Source organism: Phascolarctos cinereus, unplaced genomic scaffold, assembly GCF_003287225.1.
Source record: "Phascolarctos cinereus isolate Bilbo 61053 unplaced genomic scaffold, phaCin_HiC Scaffold_3;HRSCAF=262, whole genome shotgun sequence".
NCBI lineage: Eukaryota > Metazoa > Chordata > Mammalia > Diprotodontia > Phascolarctidae > Phascolarctos > Phascolarctos cinereus.
The window spans coordinates 48491520-48508600 of record NW_027555736.1 but is presented as its reverse complement, the minus strand read 5'-3'; the positions used below and the strand labels follow the sequence as shown (position 1 = coordinate 48508600).

Here is a 17081-nt window from a genome sequence, read left to right as displayed (position 1 = left end):
TTTGGCTGAAAGAAGGCTTGGGTCGAATTCTTTTGGGCAGGACCTGCATGTCATGATTTTAGGATTCCAGGACCCCTAACCTTTAGACCTCATCATATCCATTGACCCATCTAGTTTCCCTGTATAGATAGATAGATAGATAGATAGATAGATAGATAGATAGATAGATAGATATAGATATAGATATAGATAGATATAGATATATAGATATATAGATATAGATATATATAGATATAGATATAAACACACACACACAGAATATGTGTATTATAGATATATGTATGTGTGTATATATGTGTGTGTTTATGTATATACATACATGCATAATACACACATGTATACACATACACACATATACACATGCACGTGTATACACACATGTACACACATATACATATACACACATACATATGATGTGGGTGTGTAAATTTGGGAATTATAATTTAAATTCCTACCATGGGACCTCAGAGGCCATTTGGTGACAACTTCCCATATTGAGCCCAACGCAGACCTCAGTGAATTGCTCTCCAGCCATCTCATAGCATGTGTAACCTCTCCTCTGGCTTCCTCCCACACCCCTTCCACCTCTAGCCCTAAGTACAGCAGTCAAATAAATACCATCCTTCCTAGGAATAATGTGTCAATGAGTTGCCCTGTGGTTCCACTCAGCATCCTGTGGCTGTGATTTCCCAAATCAAAATAGTCTTCTCTGATCACCCCTCTGCCATGTGTTTTTCTTTTTTTCCTGTTGGACTATAAGCTACTTGAAGACAGAAACTGTCCTGCTTTCTGTGTTTGGATCCCTAGTGCCTGCTGACACAGAGTTAAGTGTGCTTGACAAATACTCTTTCATTCATTCATTCATTCATTCACTCACCTAGTCCAACCCCCTCATTTTACAGATGAGAAGGAAAGAGCACTGATTCCTTAGGAATGGGGCCTCAGGAAGGGCTTCCCATCAGAGTTGGCATCCAAGTTGAGTTCTGGAGAAAGGAAGAGCTTCTAAGAAACTGAAATGAGGACAGACTGCTTTCTAGGAATGAGGACAGCTTATAGAAAGGCATGAAGGTCGGGGTGGGCAGAATTTCAAATTTGGGGAATAGCAAATAGTCAACTTGGATTGGAATATAGCATGTGTGAAGAGGAGTAGTGGACCTGGAAAGATAGGGGGACCCGGACCACGAAAGGCTTCAAACACCAAGATGAGAAGTTTGCATTTATCTTCGAAGCACTAGGGAGCCAGAAATGTCTCTTGAGCAAGGGAGCCATATTCTCAGAATTCTGCTTTAGAAAGATTATTATGGTAGCTATGAGAGGGGAGGTTCAGAGAGGGGAAAGACTGGAAGCTAGGAGTCCAATCAGGGAGCTGTTACAGTTGTCCAGACAAAAGGAAATGAAGTCCTGAGCTAGAGTGGCAGTCACATGAATGGAGAGAAGAGGATGGATATGAAATTTTGAGGTACAACTGACTAAACCAGGAAACTGCTGAGTCACTGGGGGTTTATTGATTGATTGATTGATTAGGGGGAAGGGCGGCTAGCCTGAATGACTCCAAAATTGCAAACCAAGTGACTGAAGTGATAATGGTGTCCTCAATGCAAACAAGTTTAGAGGAACAGGTTTAGTGGGGGAAGATAGTGATTTCCACATTGGACATATTATATTTGAGATGCTTATAAGATATCTAATTGGAAATGTCCAATAAGACTGAATGACAGACAGACAGAAAGATCAATAGATAGATAGACAGAACATTAAACACTATGTATCAGATGCTGTGCTAAATATTGGGAATAAAAAGCCCAAGAAAACAAAATGGTGCCTACTCCAGAAAAGTTTACATTCTTGTAGGAATAGACAAAATGTAAAAGGGAGCTAGAAAGCAGGGGTAGAGGGGAGGGTGCCCATGCAAGGCAGTGGCTCTTGGTAAGAGGGTAGAGAGTGAGTTGAGCTGAGAGGAAAGGGAACATGGCTGGGGACTCTCATAAAATGGTGATCCTGGGCAGAGACCCAGCAATCAGGCCCTGGGGTGGAGGCACCTTGAGGCAGGCAAGGGGCCTGGACTTAGTAGTTGGCAAAGTGGACCTAGAAGTTCTAGGGAGAGATTAGAACTAGATACATAGATCTGGGAGTCATCTACATAAAGATGTTCATTGAACTTAATAGAAGCTGGTGAGATCACCAAGAGTGGGAGAGAAGAGGGCTTGGAACAGAACACTAGGGATGCCCTAAATTAGGTAGAAGGTTATAATGAGAGCCTACATTTATGTAGCATTTTAAGGGCTGTTGTTGGTGCATTGTTTTTTAGTCATGTCCAACTCTTTGGGACCCCATCTGGGGTTTTCTTGGCAGTTAAATTATTCTCTATTATAAACAATTATTAAATTAGGATAGAAATCCCCCCCCCCTTTCTATTTCCTTTTTTAAGGACCAGTCCTTGTAGGTCAATCAGTCTCAGAAGGACAAGGCAGATGAGATTGGCCTAACCCTCTGGGAATATTCTCCTCTATCTGAGTCAGGACTCCACCCCAACTGGGAGAGTTTATTTCTGATTAAAGTGTAAATTGTATCTAATCTAGGTGAATTCCAGCCCTAAAAGCATTAGGCTCAAGTCCTTGAACGCCTCCCCCACCCCGATTGTTCAAGGTCTGAGTAGAGAAGGAATCCTGTGTTCAGATAGCTGGAGGTAGCTGAGTCTCATGATCAAGTCACATTTTCTTGCTGGAGGTGCTGAAGACTTAGCTCACCTCCATTAGAAAGTCTCCCCACCCAATTGTTAACCAGTCAGGGCTGATTTTTATCATCAGGGACACCTCCTTTTCCAAAGGTATTTAAGCACTCAGGGATCTCCATGATTTTGAGACTGCTGACCATCAATGTATTTATGATTTGCTAGGCTAATTAATAAATTGGTTATTAATTACCTAGAAACTCTGTCTCTCTGGCTTTTCATTTGTCTCAGCAGAGATACTGATATGGTTTGCCATTTCCATCTCCAGGTCATTTGACAGATGAGGAAACTTAGGTCACACAGCTAATAAGTGACTGAGGCCAGATTTGAACTCAGGAAGAAGAGTCTTCTTGACTCTGGGCCTGTTGCTCTATCCACTGTGCCACCTAGCTGCCCCTATATTAAGGTTTACAAAACACTTCAAATATTTTATCTCATTTAATGCTTTCAATAACCTTGTGAAGTGGGTGCTTTTATTATTTATATTTTCTAGATGCAGAAACTGAAGCTGTGAGAGATTAATTGATTTTCCAAAGGTCACACAGCCAGTGTCTGAAGCAGGATTTGAACTCTGGTCTTCCTTAGCCCAAATCCAACATGCTATCTATAATGCCAATATAGTGGCAACAAAAGGGTATTAGGAAGTGGTCAGAGAGTTAGCAGTGGAGCCAAGGGAGCATGGTGATGAGAACCCAAAGAGGAGAGACAGAAAAGGTCTTAAGACTTTTAGAAATCAATGAAGAGATTGCTGACAACCTTGAAGACAGAACAGTTCCAGTTGAATCATGAGCTCAGAGATGAGAAGCAAGTGGGAGGAGAGGAAGTAGAGGCAAGGAATGTGGATAGATTTTTCTAGGACTTTGCCTATGAAAGGGAGCAGAGATAGAGAAAGATAAGTTGTAGGGAGGTAAGGTCAAGTGAAAGTTTTCTTTGTTTCTAAGGAAGGAGGAGATGTGGGCACATTTGTAGGCAGCAGAGAAGGAGCCAGTAGATAGAGAGAGATAGAAGATTAAAAAGAGAGAAATGAGGTAAGCTCTGGGAGGAAGCCAAAGGGGATAAGATCAAGGCCACAAAGAGGAGAAAGTCTGCTTCTTTGTCAGAGATAAGAGCAAAAAATAAAAGAAAAGGGAATGATGGAGAGGGGATTTTGAGGTATTGAAATGAAGATAAGAGGGAACTCACCATGGTTAGCCTCTATTTTCTCCTCTAGTCTTGATTTACAAAAAAGGGGGTGTGTGGAGTTCCTTGCCAAGAGGAAGGGGGAAGGGGTAGAAAAGCAGAGAGGATTTATGGGAAATGATTTAAAGGATTGGCCTGTGGCACAGAGGGCCCAACTGAGAACAGATAGAGCATTTGAATGGTACCCAGTAAGCACAATTCTGTGACTCTGCCCAGATGACCTGATGGTTTGGATGACCTAGAGCTGGGGCTAGGCAAGGTATGAGTAGCCACGTTCAAGGAGGGGAGGGGTCCTAGAAGGGCAGGCAGTGCAGAGCTGAAGTGGTTAACTAGAAGTCTGAGATTATAAAGGGAAGGAAGGGGCTGGGGGTTGCTCTGGACCATCCAGGTGACATGTGGTGGAGCCAACCACAGGTGGCCAGTAGGAGAGCCAGGAGTCAACTCAGGTCTTTCAACTCCAAAGTCAATGTTTTTTCCTTTGTACTGTGCAGCATGCAATCTTTGGCCTCAAGGATTTTAAAAAGCTTTGTTGTTCTGCTGCATCTGACTCTCTGTGACCCCATTTGGGGTCTTCTTAGCAAAGATACCAAACTGGTTTGCCATTTCCTTCTCTAGCTCATTTTACAGATAAGGAAATTGAGGCAAACAGGGTTAAGTGACTTGCCCAGCATCACACAACTAGTTAGTCTCTGAGGCCAGATTTGAGCTCAGGTCTTCTTGACTCCAGGCCCAGCACTCTGTTCAGTGTGCCACCAGCTACCCTTTTAAAAAGCTAGTAAGGAAATAAGAGAAATACATAAACCACTGTCATATAAGTTAGAGAAGGGGGTCACAGAAAGCCCAACAGCTAAAAGAATGAGAGATTTTGAGGAGGGAGAGATCCCTAAAATCTGGGGAGATCAGGGTGGGCTTCATAAAGCAGCTGGCACCCCATCTGGGCCTTGAAGGCAAGATGAAATTTGACAGAGATAAACATAAAGAATTACACTCATTAAAAAAAATATCAATGTCACAACTACAGGATTGGGGAGGGGTGATAAGATAACAGGTTTTGTTTTTTTTTTTCTGAAAAAGATCTGAGGGTTTAGTGGACTTCAAGCTCAAGATGAGTCAATCCTGCAATGTTCCTTTTGCAGCCCCAAATGCTCCTTCTGCCTTATGCTGTATGAAAAATGGGCTTGCTTCCTGGAATAAGGAGGTGAGTCAGTCTTTCTGCGCCATTGCCTGGGCAGACCACATGTGGAGTCCCGAGCTCAGTTCTAGGTGCCCTATTACTGAAGGACATTGAAAAGCTAGAAAGTGCCATGGGAGGGCCTTGAGTCTATGTCATAAGGAGCACTGAAAGAACTCAGGACATCCGTCTGGGGAAGATAAGATTTAGGAGGGACCTGATAGCTGGGTTCAAATATTTGAAGGGAGGGATTGGGCTTGGTCTGTTTGGATGTAGAGGATAGAACTTGGCGGAATTTGCAAAAGGGCCAATGTCAGGAAGAACATCCTAGCAATTAGAGGCATCTGAAAGGTAGATGATCTGCTTTGGGAGGTGGTGGGCTCCCCTTATTGGCGGTCTCCAAGCAAAGACTGCGTGGGCATGTATCAGGTATGCTGTAGCGGGAATTCTTTGGGGCATGAGCTGGGTAAGATAACCCTGGAGCTTCCTTATGACTAAAATGCTGTGATTCTGGGAAAGATTTCAGCAGGTGGAGACATGGTGGTGAACCACTATAGGAATGGAGGTTTGTATGTGAAAAAGCATGGAGGTGGAAGAGGAGAGAACGTCATCTTTCCAAACCAGGTGCAGACTCATGGAAGGCCCAGCACAAACAGTAAACCACATTTCTTTTCTCTTTACTGTATCCCAACAATAACAAGTATAAGAAACTGTAAAGTCAGGCCAATGGCCAAAAACAGATGGCAGCCAAGGAGACCAGAAAGTCCTGCACGGACCGCATGGGCAGTGGAGAAGGACACAGCAGCTTCCTTCCCCCTGGTAGGAGGAAGATGAAGCAAGTGATGAGGTGGTAGTTTCCCCTTCCCTTAAGGTCTTCAGGGGCTGTAGTTTTGCTCATCAGGCATGTTAGAGTTGAGATTCCTTTTAGGGGTGAATTGGTCTAGATGGCCCTTCCAACTCTCAGATTCTATGATCCTGTGATCTCAGGGGGCCTCAGTTTCCACATTTATGAAATGGAGTGTCTCTCAAAGGCCCAAAGAGTGAATTATTGTGAAGGACTAACATGCATAGCTGCTTGGGCTTTTTCTGAAAGGAATAAGGTGCTCTGAGATTCTTGTGCTTGGATTCTGGGGCAGCTTCTGTAAGGAGTAGGGAAAGCAACAAGAGGGTCAGAGAAAGAGACAAATTTGTTTCTCCTCTTCCTCCCAGGCATCAGGGACCTATTCCTTGGAAACTCTTACATGGACAGGAGCCTGGAAAGCCCTCCATTTGCCTCAAAGAGAAGCCCCTGTCTTCACATTCAGGAGGCACAAAGGCATTGTTAAGAAACTTCTAAGAAGGTGGGGCTATTTGAAAGCCAGAGAACCATCCAGCCGCCCTGCCATCTAAATCCATCTCCACAGGGATTCTGATCACAGCTTGGTCTACTTGTCCTCAGCCACTTAGTTCCTCTATCTCAGACCTTATGGTTTTGTAGGTTTGTAGATTTAGAGCTGGAAAGGACCTTAGTGCTTCTCTACTTCTAACCCTCCCATTTTACAGATGGGGAAACTGAGGCCCAGAGAAGTCAAATAATGCTCAAGCTCAGATAGTAAGTGGCAGACATAGGATTTGAACTCAAACCTCTGACTCCAAATCCCATGCTCTTTTCACTGTACCATGCTGCTTCTCACCTGCCCTCTCCTGCCCCCTCTTTCCTCTCCTTTAAGAACCTCTTAGTTTCTCTTTGGAGTCCCTTGATTATCAGTTGCCTTCCCTGACAGGCACTCAATCTCCTGCCCCATCAGAGGGGTGCACCTACCCTACCATGCTACCTGGAAGCAGTAACCTGGACATGGGCTTCTGGCTGAGCCCAAGTCATCTTGGTTCATGTTTCAGATTGCAGGCTTCTTCTGAAGAACAGACATGGATTCCTGGGCCTACCAGGAAGCTGGAGGAGACAAAGGAGAACAGCTCAGGCTTAAAGGAATAAGGGAACCCATCTGCTTCCCAGACCATGGGCTTTTTTTGGCTTGGCCTCAATCCAGGAAACCTTTGCACTGCACCAGTGCTTCCATCTTTTCGTACTATCTCAGCCTCCCTGATTGCTGAACTTATCTTCCCTCAAGGCACTAAGTGTCCTGGACCTTCTGGCCTCTTGAATTCAGAGATCTGAGAGATTCAGCCCCCATTTATCTTCTGTCTTCCTTAGTCGAGGCTACCTTGGCCAACAATTTGTTCCTTCTGCCTCTGCTACCCTGCTACCTCTACACACTCCACATCATAGGAGTGCCTTATGTACAAAGGAAAAGAGAATGTGCAAACTGAGAAATAACACTCCCAAGTAAGGAAATTAGAGATACACGTAACAGGAATCTGCCCTGCCTCAGACTAACTCAGCCCTAACTTTGGCTAGCCATAGTTCTCAAAGCCTAGCATGGCTCATCCTCACCCTCTCCAGGCTGGAGTGACTGAGCTTTTATGGGCTCCAGACGACAAGGGTGTCTTCTCTCCCAGAATGCATCAGTGCCAATTTTGGAATTCACCTACCCGGGTCTGATGAACTGAACTCACTTACTTGTTCTCCCATCTTCAGCTCAAGACATGAGAAAAGTGCTCTATACATCTGAAAGCACCCGATCAGTGTGAGTTATTATTAGTACTTTCAGAATTATAAACCTTTTCTTCGAAACAACCCTGCAGGATGGGCAGTGTAAGGATGATTGTGTCTTTTTAGATACGGAAACCAAAGTTGAGAAAAGCAAAGAGTTGTATGCAGCAGCTACTAAATGGGAAAGTATGAATTCAAATGCAGATCCCCCAAATTCAAATCCATTGTTCTTAACACTACAAGGAATTGTCATCTCTCAGCCTCAATTTCAAGCTCTCCTCTTTCTGTTGAGGACAAAATCATCTTCTCTATTTACTCAGTCTCTTGAGACCCATGTGTGAATCTCCCTCCTCTCTGGATACATTAGGCATTGAGGCGAAACTTGATTCTAATTCTTCAGGCATCTGTAAGAGGCCAGTCTCATTTGTCTATGATGGTGGTGGGGGGTGATGCTAAGAATGTTCTTCTGTATTTTATTTACAATTCTGTACCAATTCAATGTTTTGCTACTTCGTTTAAGGTCTTGGCTGCTTTGTGAGGAGATTATGTTCTGAAACGGTGGCTTGAGTTGTATTTGCCTAATCATGATTATTTCCAAACACTGAACTTAAAGTGTAGCTGTATGAAATATTCAACCCTGGGGAGAATGGAACTTGGTTTACTATTGACTTTTTAACTACTTTGTTTAAAAAAAAAACAATCTGACATTGTTTGTCTTATTCCTTTTGGGTTTGTAGTCTGCTGAGATCCCCAGATCTTCTCCTTGTCTAGCACATGGTACATGGACCCTACCTATGCTGGCCTCTACCTTTGATTTTCTTTCCTAGAGAATAGAAGGATGAGAGATGGTTCCATGCAAAGACAGGAAGCTGGACAACTTGACCAGAAGATGGGCAATGTTAACTAGTTATGTAACGCCAACTATGTGCAATGCACTATGCTAAGTGCTTTATAAAGATTATCTAATTTGATTTTCAAAACAACCCTGGGAAGTAGGTACTATTATTAGCCCCATTTTATAGTTTAGGAAACTGAGGCAAACAGAGGTTAAGTGACTTGCTCAGTGTCAGATAGCTAGTAAGAGTCTGATGCCATATTTGAACTCAAGCAGCTAGGTGATGTAGTAGATAGAGTGCTGGGGCTGGAGTCAGGAAGATTCATCTTCCTGAGTTCAAATCTGGCCTCAGACACTTACTGGGTGACCCTGGGCAAATCATTTAACCCTATTTGATCAGCTCTTCATCTGTAAAATGAACTGGAGAAGGAAATGGCAAACCACTCCAGTATCTTTGCTAAGAAAATCCAAAATGGAGTCATGAAGAGTCAGACATGACTGAAAAACAACTCAACAACAAATTTCTGAATTCCAGGCCCAGTGCTAGCATCTATTTGTTCAATACATATTTAATAAGCCTTCCTTTGGACCTGGCCCTGTGTAGGAGAAGAGAGAAGACATGGACCTTGCCTTTATGGAGCTCCTATGTCACTCCTCCTAAGTGAAGGCACATCGTAAGGCTCTGTACTGGGCCCCCCCTCTCTTGGGTTTCTCATTTCTCATCAGCAACCTGAGGGTCAATGGTCACTTTTATGCAGATGTTCTCCAGAGCCCTAGATTCTCTCTTGAGCTGTAGTCCTGAATCATCTTGGACCCTTGGACATCTCAAATGCAACATGTCAAGAGCAGAATCTGTTATGTTCCCCAAACCTGCCCCTCTTCTGAACTTTACCATTTTTCTCAAGGGCACCTCATTCCAGTCACCCTTGACTCCTTACTTTCACTCACTCTATGTAGCCAATGAATTACTATGGTGGGAGCTTAGGTGGGCTACTAGCTCTGTTGTGGTTGGTCTGGTCCTCTACCCAGTCCCTTACTTAATTTAGCCCTTCATGGTGCATTACACACCTGATGGCTTGAATTGTAAACGGGTTGGCCAGGGAGCAGGGGAGCAGTGGGAGAGGGGTATAATCAGGGTTTTTTTCTGTGGCTTTTCCACCCAAAGGGGCACTTCCTTGAATTCTTGGTTTGGTGCCTGCTGAAACTGTCTCATATTGTAATATCCCTTTTATTTTTAGATTGTATGTTTTGGGGGCAGAGCCAAGATGGTGGAGAAAAGGCTGGGACTAGGTTGAACTCTCCCAAATTCATCTCCAAACAACTACAAAATAACACCTCAAAATGAATTCTGGAGCAGCAGAACCTATAAAAAGATGGGATAAAACAATTTTCTAGCTTAAGACAATTTAGAAGGTCAGTGAGAAAGGTCTGTCCCACTGGAGTGAGACTACAGTACAGCCTGGTGCAGGCTGCACCAGCACAGGCCATGCCCCAGCAAATCAGCAGCAGGCCTTAGAGGCAACTGAATCATTGGCCTTCTGGAGCTCTCAGCTTACGAATGGTAAGAGGGTCAAATGACTGGTCAGAAGGAGATTATAGGAGATCCCCTGCTGGCACTAGGTGCAGAATTCTGTTGAATTTCCCTTAAGTGGCTCTGGGTCACAGTCCCAGGGTGAAGAGAGGGACTAGCAGGCGTGGGGACCCTGGTCACAGTTCCAGGGCAGAAAAGAGTTCTTCTGGTCACTCAGAGACCAGAGCACAGGCAAGGAGAGCACTGACCACACCTCTCCTTAGGTCATACCACCTTGGAAGAGCTAAAACTTATGGACCCCTAGAACTAGCTCTGAATATAGTCCCACAGAAAACCTGAAGCTTGGGACAGTGCTTCCTCTACCCTAGGAGCAGAGCTCAACTTTAACATTAAATTAAAAGCAAAAAAAAAAAGGGCTTAAAAATGAGCAAACATAAAGAAAAAGAAAGAAAAAAAAAAGAACCTGACCACAGAAAATTGCTATGGTGACAGGGAAGATCAAAACACAAACTTGGAAGAAGATAATGAGATCAAAACAGTTACATGCAAAGCCTCAAAGAAAAATGTGAAAAATGTGAATCTCAGGCCCTGGAAGAGCTCAAAAAAATTTGAAAATCAAATAAAAGAAGCAGAGGGGGGAAAATGGAGAAAAGAAAAGAAAATGCAAGAAAAACTTAACATCTTCATAAAGAAGGCACAAAAAATACTGAAGAAAATAACACCTTAAAAAACAGGATAGGCCAAATGGCAAAAGAGGCACAAAAATTCACTGAAGAGAAAACTCCTTAAAAGGCAGAATCGGCCAAATGGAAAAAGAAAAACTCACAGAAGAAAATAATTCCTTAAAAACTAGATTTAGTGGTTTTTTAACATTTAATTATTTGTAAAGTTATAAATTAGATTCTATGATTCACAAGTACCTTTTAAAAATCTGTAACCTGCTGACTAAGCCAAATTTAGGCTTAGCCCATAATAGTTGCAGTTCTTGTCTTTTTACTTCCACAATATCTCTCATATCACTTCCTGTTCTCTACTCGCACATCCACTACCCTAATTCAGGTCAGTGGTATACTTGTAAATGTTTAACAGCCAGCTCTCCAAAAAAAAAGTGCACATGATGTGCTTTTAAGTTTAATCTCCATTATTAACATTTTCTCCATCAGTTTCTTAAGTCTAGGCAATCAACAAAACAATACATCAAGCCCTGATTTGTGGTATTTTCTGATTTCCAAGGTATAAATGCTCCCACTGAAAATTCAGTAATCAGCTTTCTCAGGCTGGTTGGAGACAGTTCTAGCACATCACTGGTTTGGCCCTCCTTACCTCTTGCCTGGCCTTCTAATTTCAGTGGCATCTTAATTGTTCTCCCCTCCTCAAATATCTCCTCTCTCCAATTTTTCCTCCACATAGTAGTTCAATGATTTTCCTAAAGTGTAGCTACTGCCATGTCAACCCCAATTTTGTACCAAGCAAATCCAGGGGATTTCTGTAGTCAGAAAATTCCTCTGTTTGACCCAAATCTCTTCACAAGCTGACCTCTCCCTGCCTTCCTGGATCTACTACTCTCCTTTGCATACTCCAAGGCTCAGACAGATTGCTTTTGTTATTTCTCAGATGTGATACTCTCATCTCTGTGCCTAGAAAACATTCCCTCCTCACATCTGCATCTTGGGATCCCTGGTTTCCTTCAAGACTCAGCTCAAGAGGAACCTTCAGGATAAGGCCTTTCCTGTTATTCTCCAGTTTTAGTGCTTTCCTTCTTCCCACCCCTATGATCCCTAGTTTGCTTTAGAGGTAGCTGGGTGATGCTGAACATGGAGTCAGCAAGACATAGGTTCAAATCATGCCCCCCCCTCCCTGCCACTTACTAGCTGTATGACCCTGGACAACTCACTTAATTTCTCTCAGTTTCTCAATTTATATCTGTAAAATAAGATAATAATAGCATCTATCTCCCAGTGTTGTTGTGAAGATCAAATGAGATAAAATATATAAAATATTTTTATATTTAAAAATAAATGTGCCTCCAGACCCAACGTTCTGCTTTCCCTCCTGACAGGAATGAAATCTCCCTTAGAGAATGGTGGTGAGATGGGGCAACTAAATCAGTGGTGGCAGTGTCATTTTCCAGATCTCTCAGCCCACAGATAGTAAAGGGGTTAGACAACTGAAGAATATAATAAGAATATAATCAGAAGATTATATGTGTCCTTTTGCTGGCACCAGGAGCAGAACTTGAATTGCCTATACTTGGTTCTGGGTCTCAGTCCTAGGACAAGGAGGAGCACTGGCACATCAAAACTTGTAGCCTTAGAGGAGCTGAGACCCGGGGCAGTTCCAGGGTAGAAAAGAGAGCTTGTGGTCACTCACAGACCAGTGTATATTGCAAAAGAGTAGTAAGCATATCTCTCCCTAGATCATACCACCTGGGAAGAACTGAAAACTTTCAGGTCCCCAGAATTATCTCTGAAAACAGCTGTACAAAAAGCCTGAAGCTTGGGACAATGCCCTCTCCACTCTGGAATCTGAGCCCCACTTTAGCATAGAGTTAAAAGTCAAGAAATAGGCTAAAAAGTGAGCAAACAGCAGACCTAGACTATAGAAAGTTATTATGGTGATAAGAAAGATCAAAACATAAACAAAAAAAAAGACAACAAAGTCAAAGCTCCCACATCCAAAGCCTCCAAGAAAAACAGGAATTGGTCTCAGGCCACAGAAAAAGCTCAAAAAGTATTTTAAAAATCAAGTAAGAGAGGTAGAGGAAAAATTGAGAAGAGAAATGAGAGTGATACAAGAAAATCATGAAAAAAAAAGGCAACAGCTTGGTGAAGGAGGTACCAAAAAAAAATTTACTGAAGAAAACAATACCTTAAAAAACTGAATAGGCCAAATGGTAAAAGAGGCACAAAAATCCAATGAAGAGAAGAATGTCTTGAAAAGCAGAATTGGCCAAACGGAAAGGGAAGTACAAAAATTCACCGAAGAGAAGAACTTAAAAAAGCAGAATTGGACAAATGGAAAAGAAGGTAAGGGAGTCATTGAAGAAGATAATTCCTTAAAAATTAGAATTGGGCAAGTGGAAGTTAATGACTGTATGAGACATTAAGAAACAACAAATTAAGATCAAAAGAATGAAAAAGTAGAAGAAAATGTGAAATATCTCATTGGAAAAACAACTGACCTGAAAAATAGATCCAGGAGAGATAATTTAAAAATTATTAGACTACCTGAAGGCCATGATCAAAAAAAGATGGGAAAGTGGAGGAAGAAGGACTAGTAATCTGCACCCAAGGTGAAAGAGCATGCTGTGAGATGAGCTGAACTGTTGTCCCCAGACTTGCTACCTGGGAAAGTTGCTTTGTGGGTGGAGCTATGAATAGATGATGTAGGCCACACAATGGGTAAGGCACTGGCAAGTCAAGTAAGCAAGAAAGCATTTCTTAAACACCTGCCATTGGGTTTCATTTTGGGCTGTGCCAATAACTGGCTCTGTGACCTTGATTAAGCTGCTTCCCCTCTCTTGGCTTCAGTTTCCCTCATCTGTCAAAGACTCTTGTGCCTGCCTCAGAGGATTGTTGGTTAATCAAAGGATTAGGGGCAGCTAGGTGGCACAGTGGATGGAGCACTGGCCTTGGAGTCAGGAGGACCTGAGTTCAAATCCAGTCACAGACATATAACACTCACTATCTGTGTGACTCTGGGAAAGTCACTTAACCCCAATTGCCTCATAAAAAAAATAATAATCAAAGGATTAAAAAGATGATGTTTGTCCATCTAAAGTATTTCAGGAGCTGCCTTTAAGAAATCACAAAGTTCTTACTGTCCTCCAAGTGAAGAAGACAGGAGACCAAGTGATATCAGTCATGTTAATTATAACCAGGCCTAAGCCAGAATATGATCCTATCACTCATTCAGAGGCAGAATGGAAAGAGTGCTGGACTTAGAGTCAAGAAGACCTGGGTTCAAATTCTACCTCTAACACCATCTTTGTGACGATGGGAATCCCAGTTTTCAAACCTGAAGTGATTTCCCATTTAGAGAAAGGAGGAGAGCTCTGGATTTTGGATCTCCATGGAGTTAAAGAAAGTGAAGTCCAAAGGAAGTGGAAGACTAAGTATATAACCAAAGATTTTATTTCTGAAGTAGAATCAAGATGCAAAGGAACAGTTCATAGGAGTTATTCCACAGGGTATTATATTTGAAGAAGAATTTAATGTTGAGGATGGGTTATCAAGGAAACAGGAAAACCTCACAGAAGAAACTCAAGAGAAATACTTCTCACAGAAGAGATGCTTCAGGCAAATGAAATTTACCCATGAGAAGTCATCTATTAGGAAGAGAGGCTATGAACACAATGAATGTGATAGACATTTTCTGAATTTAAACTCTGAAAGCCATTCCAGACTTTCTATAGGAGACAGAACCTATAAAGTTAATATCAGTGGGAAAAGCTCCAAATAGAATTTGGACCAAAATAAATAACAGACATTTTCCACACAGAAAAAACCTTGCAAGTGTAACAAATACAGGAAAACCTTCATTCAGAGCTCATCCCTTACTCAGCATCAGAGTATTCATATTGGAGAAAAACCCTTTAAATGCATTGAACGTGGGAAGGCCATTAGTCAGAGTTCATTCCTCACTCGACATCAAATTATTCATAAAGGGAGAAAGACCTTATAAATGTGACATATGTGAGAAAGTCTTTAGCTGTAATTCATGCATCATTCAGTGTCAGAGATTTAATACTGGAGAGAAACTCTATAAGTGTAATAAATGTTGGAAAGCTTTCAGCCAGAGCAAATGCCTTACACAACATCAGAGAATTCATACTTGAGAAAAGCCATGTAAAGGTGGTGAATGTGGAAAAGTCTTTAATCAGAACACATGCCTCACACAAAATCAGAGAATTCATATTGGAGAAAAGCCTTTTAAGTACAATGAGTATGAGAGAACATTTCATAAGCCCTCACAGCCTACCCAACAGCAGAAAGTTCGTATTGGAGAGAAACTCTATAAATGTAATCAATGTGACAGAGCCTTCAGTCAAAGGACACATCTTACTCACCTTCAGAGATTCCATTCAGGAGAAAGCAATACAAATGTATTGAATGTGGGAAAGCGTTCTTTCAGAGTTCATCTTTTACTGAACATCAAAGAATTCACACTAAAGAAAGCGACTATGAATGTAATGCATGTGGGAAAACCTTCCCAAAGCACTCACACCTTGTTCAACATCAGAGAATTCATACTGAAGAGAATCCTTATCATTGTAGTGAATGTGGGAAAGCATTTAATCAGATTATATGCCTTACTAAACTCCAGAGGATTCATATAGAGAAAGACCTTTTAAGTGTAAGGAATGTAAGAAAGCCTTCCAAAAACAGTCAGCACTTACTCAACATCAGAGAATTCACACTACAGAGAAACCTCAATGTAATGAATGTGGGAAAGATTTTCACAATCATTCACATCTTACTCAACATTAGAGAATTCACACTGGAGAGAAACCATATAAATGTAATCAATGTGGGAAGGCCTTCAATCAGAGTGTGTGCCACACTCAACGTCAAAGAATTCATACCAGAGAAAAAGCCTTTAAGTGTAAAGAATGTGGAAAGGCTTTCAGTCATAGTTCCTCCGTTTCTAAACACCAGAGAATTCAGACTGGAGAGAAACCCTACAAATGTAATGAATGTGGAAAAGACTTATGCAACCACTCACACCTTACACAACATCACAGAATTCATATTGGTGAGAAACCTTATAAATGTAATGAACGTGGGGAAGCCTTCAGCCATAGTTCAGCTCTTATTAGACATTAACAACTTCACAGAGGAGAGTAATAAATGTGGACAAAGCTGTAGCTCAATTTATCACTTTGTTAAATATCCATACTTAAGCTGTCATAATATGAGGAATTTGTCACAAGTTGTGATGATTTTTTAAAATATGAGAAAAAAAGGGCTCTCCTACTCCCTGTTTCCCTTCAAAGCATTAGCTGCCACCGAGAAATCATTGAGGTTACTTTAAGGCCTGTCATTGATTAACTTTGGGGTTAATTAGTAGTCTGATCAAGGATGTTACTAGTTACATATATATATATGTGTGTGTGTGTGTGTGTTGTGTGTGTGTGTATACATATATATATATATCTATCTATATATAGAGAGAAATTGCTGTATTTCAAAAGTTGTAGGAAACTGTTAATGAAATAAAATTATAGCTTGAGTATAGATAGTCCCCTATTTATATATCATTTTTATTTTAAAGGTCCATCTTACAGTAGTTGTTTGGAAGACAGTTTCTTTTTCCTCTAGGTACATTGCTAAGCTTGATGGTTAGGTTCCCAAGACTTTTACAGAAGCTACAAAAGCCTATTTAATGCACAATAGCTTAAATGTCATATGTCTATACACACATGATGAGAAACATAACAAAAATTTTGAAACAGAAATTAAATAATTTATTAAGACAAAAATCATCAAGAGAAATTGCCCTGATATCCTAGAACCAGAGGGTGAAATAGAAATGGAAAGAGCCCACCAATCATCTCCTGAAAGAGATCTCAAAATGAAAACTCCCAGGCATATTATAGTCAAATTTTAGTGCTCCCAGGTCAAGGAGAAAATATTGCAAACAGTGAAAAAGAAACAATTCAAATACTGTGGAACCACAGTCAGGATAACACAAGATTTAGCAGTTTTTACATTAAAGGATCAGAGGGCTTGGAATACAATATTTGGAGAGCAAAGGAGTTAGGATTATGACTAAGAAATACACTCTGCAAAACTGAGAATAATCCTTCAGGGGAAAAAAATAGATATTCAATAAAATAGAGGACTTTAAAGCATTCCTTAGCAAAGACCAGAGCTGAATAGAAAATTTGACTTTCAGATACAAGACTCAAGAGAAGCATAAAAAGGTAAACAAGAAAGAGAAATCATAAGGGGTTCAATAAGGTTGAACTGTTTACATTCCTACATGGTAAAATGATACTTGCAACTCCTGAAAACTTTTTCATTATTAGGTTACTTAGAAGGA

The 17081-nt window shown here is 41.4% G+C and overlaps 1 pseudogene; it reads left to right on the top strand.

Annotated features, from left to right (window-relative positions):
• Positions 1-13051: 13051 nt before the first annotated feature.
• Positions 13052-15883, top strand: LOC110213950 (uncharacterized; annotated as a pseudogene).
• Positions 15884-17081: the final 1198 nt, after the last annotated feature.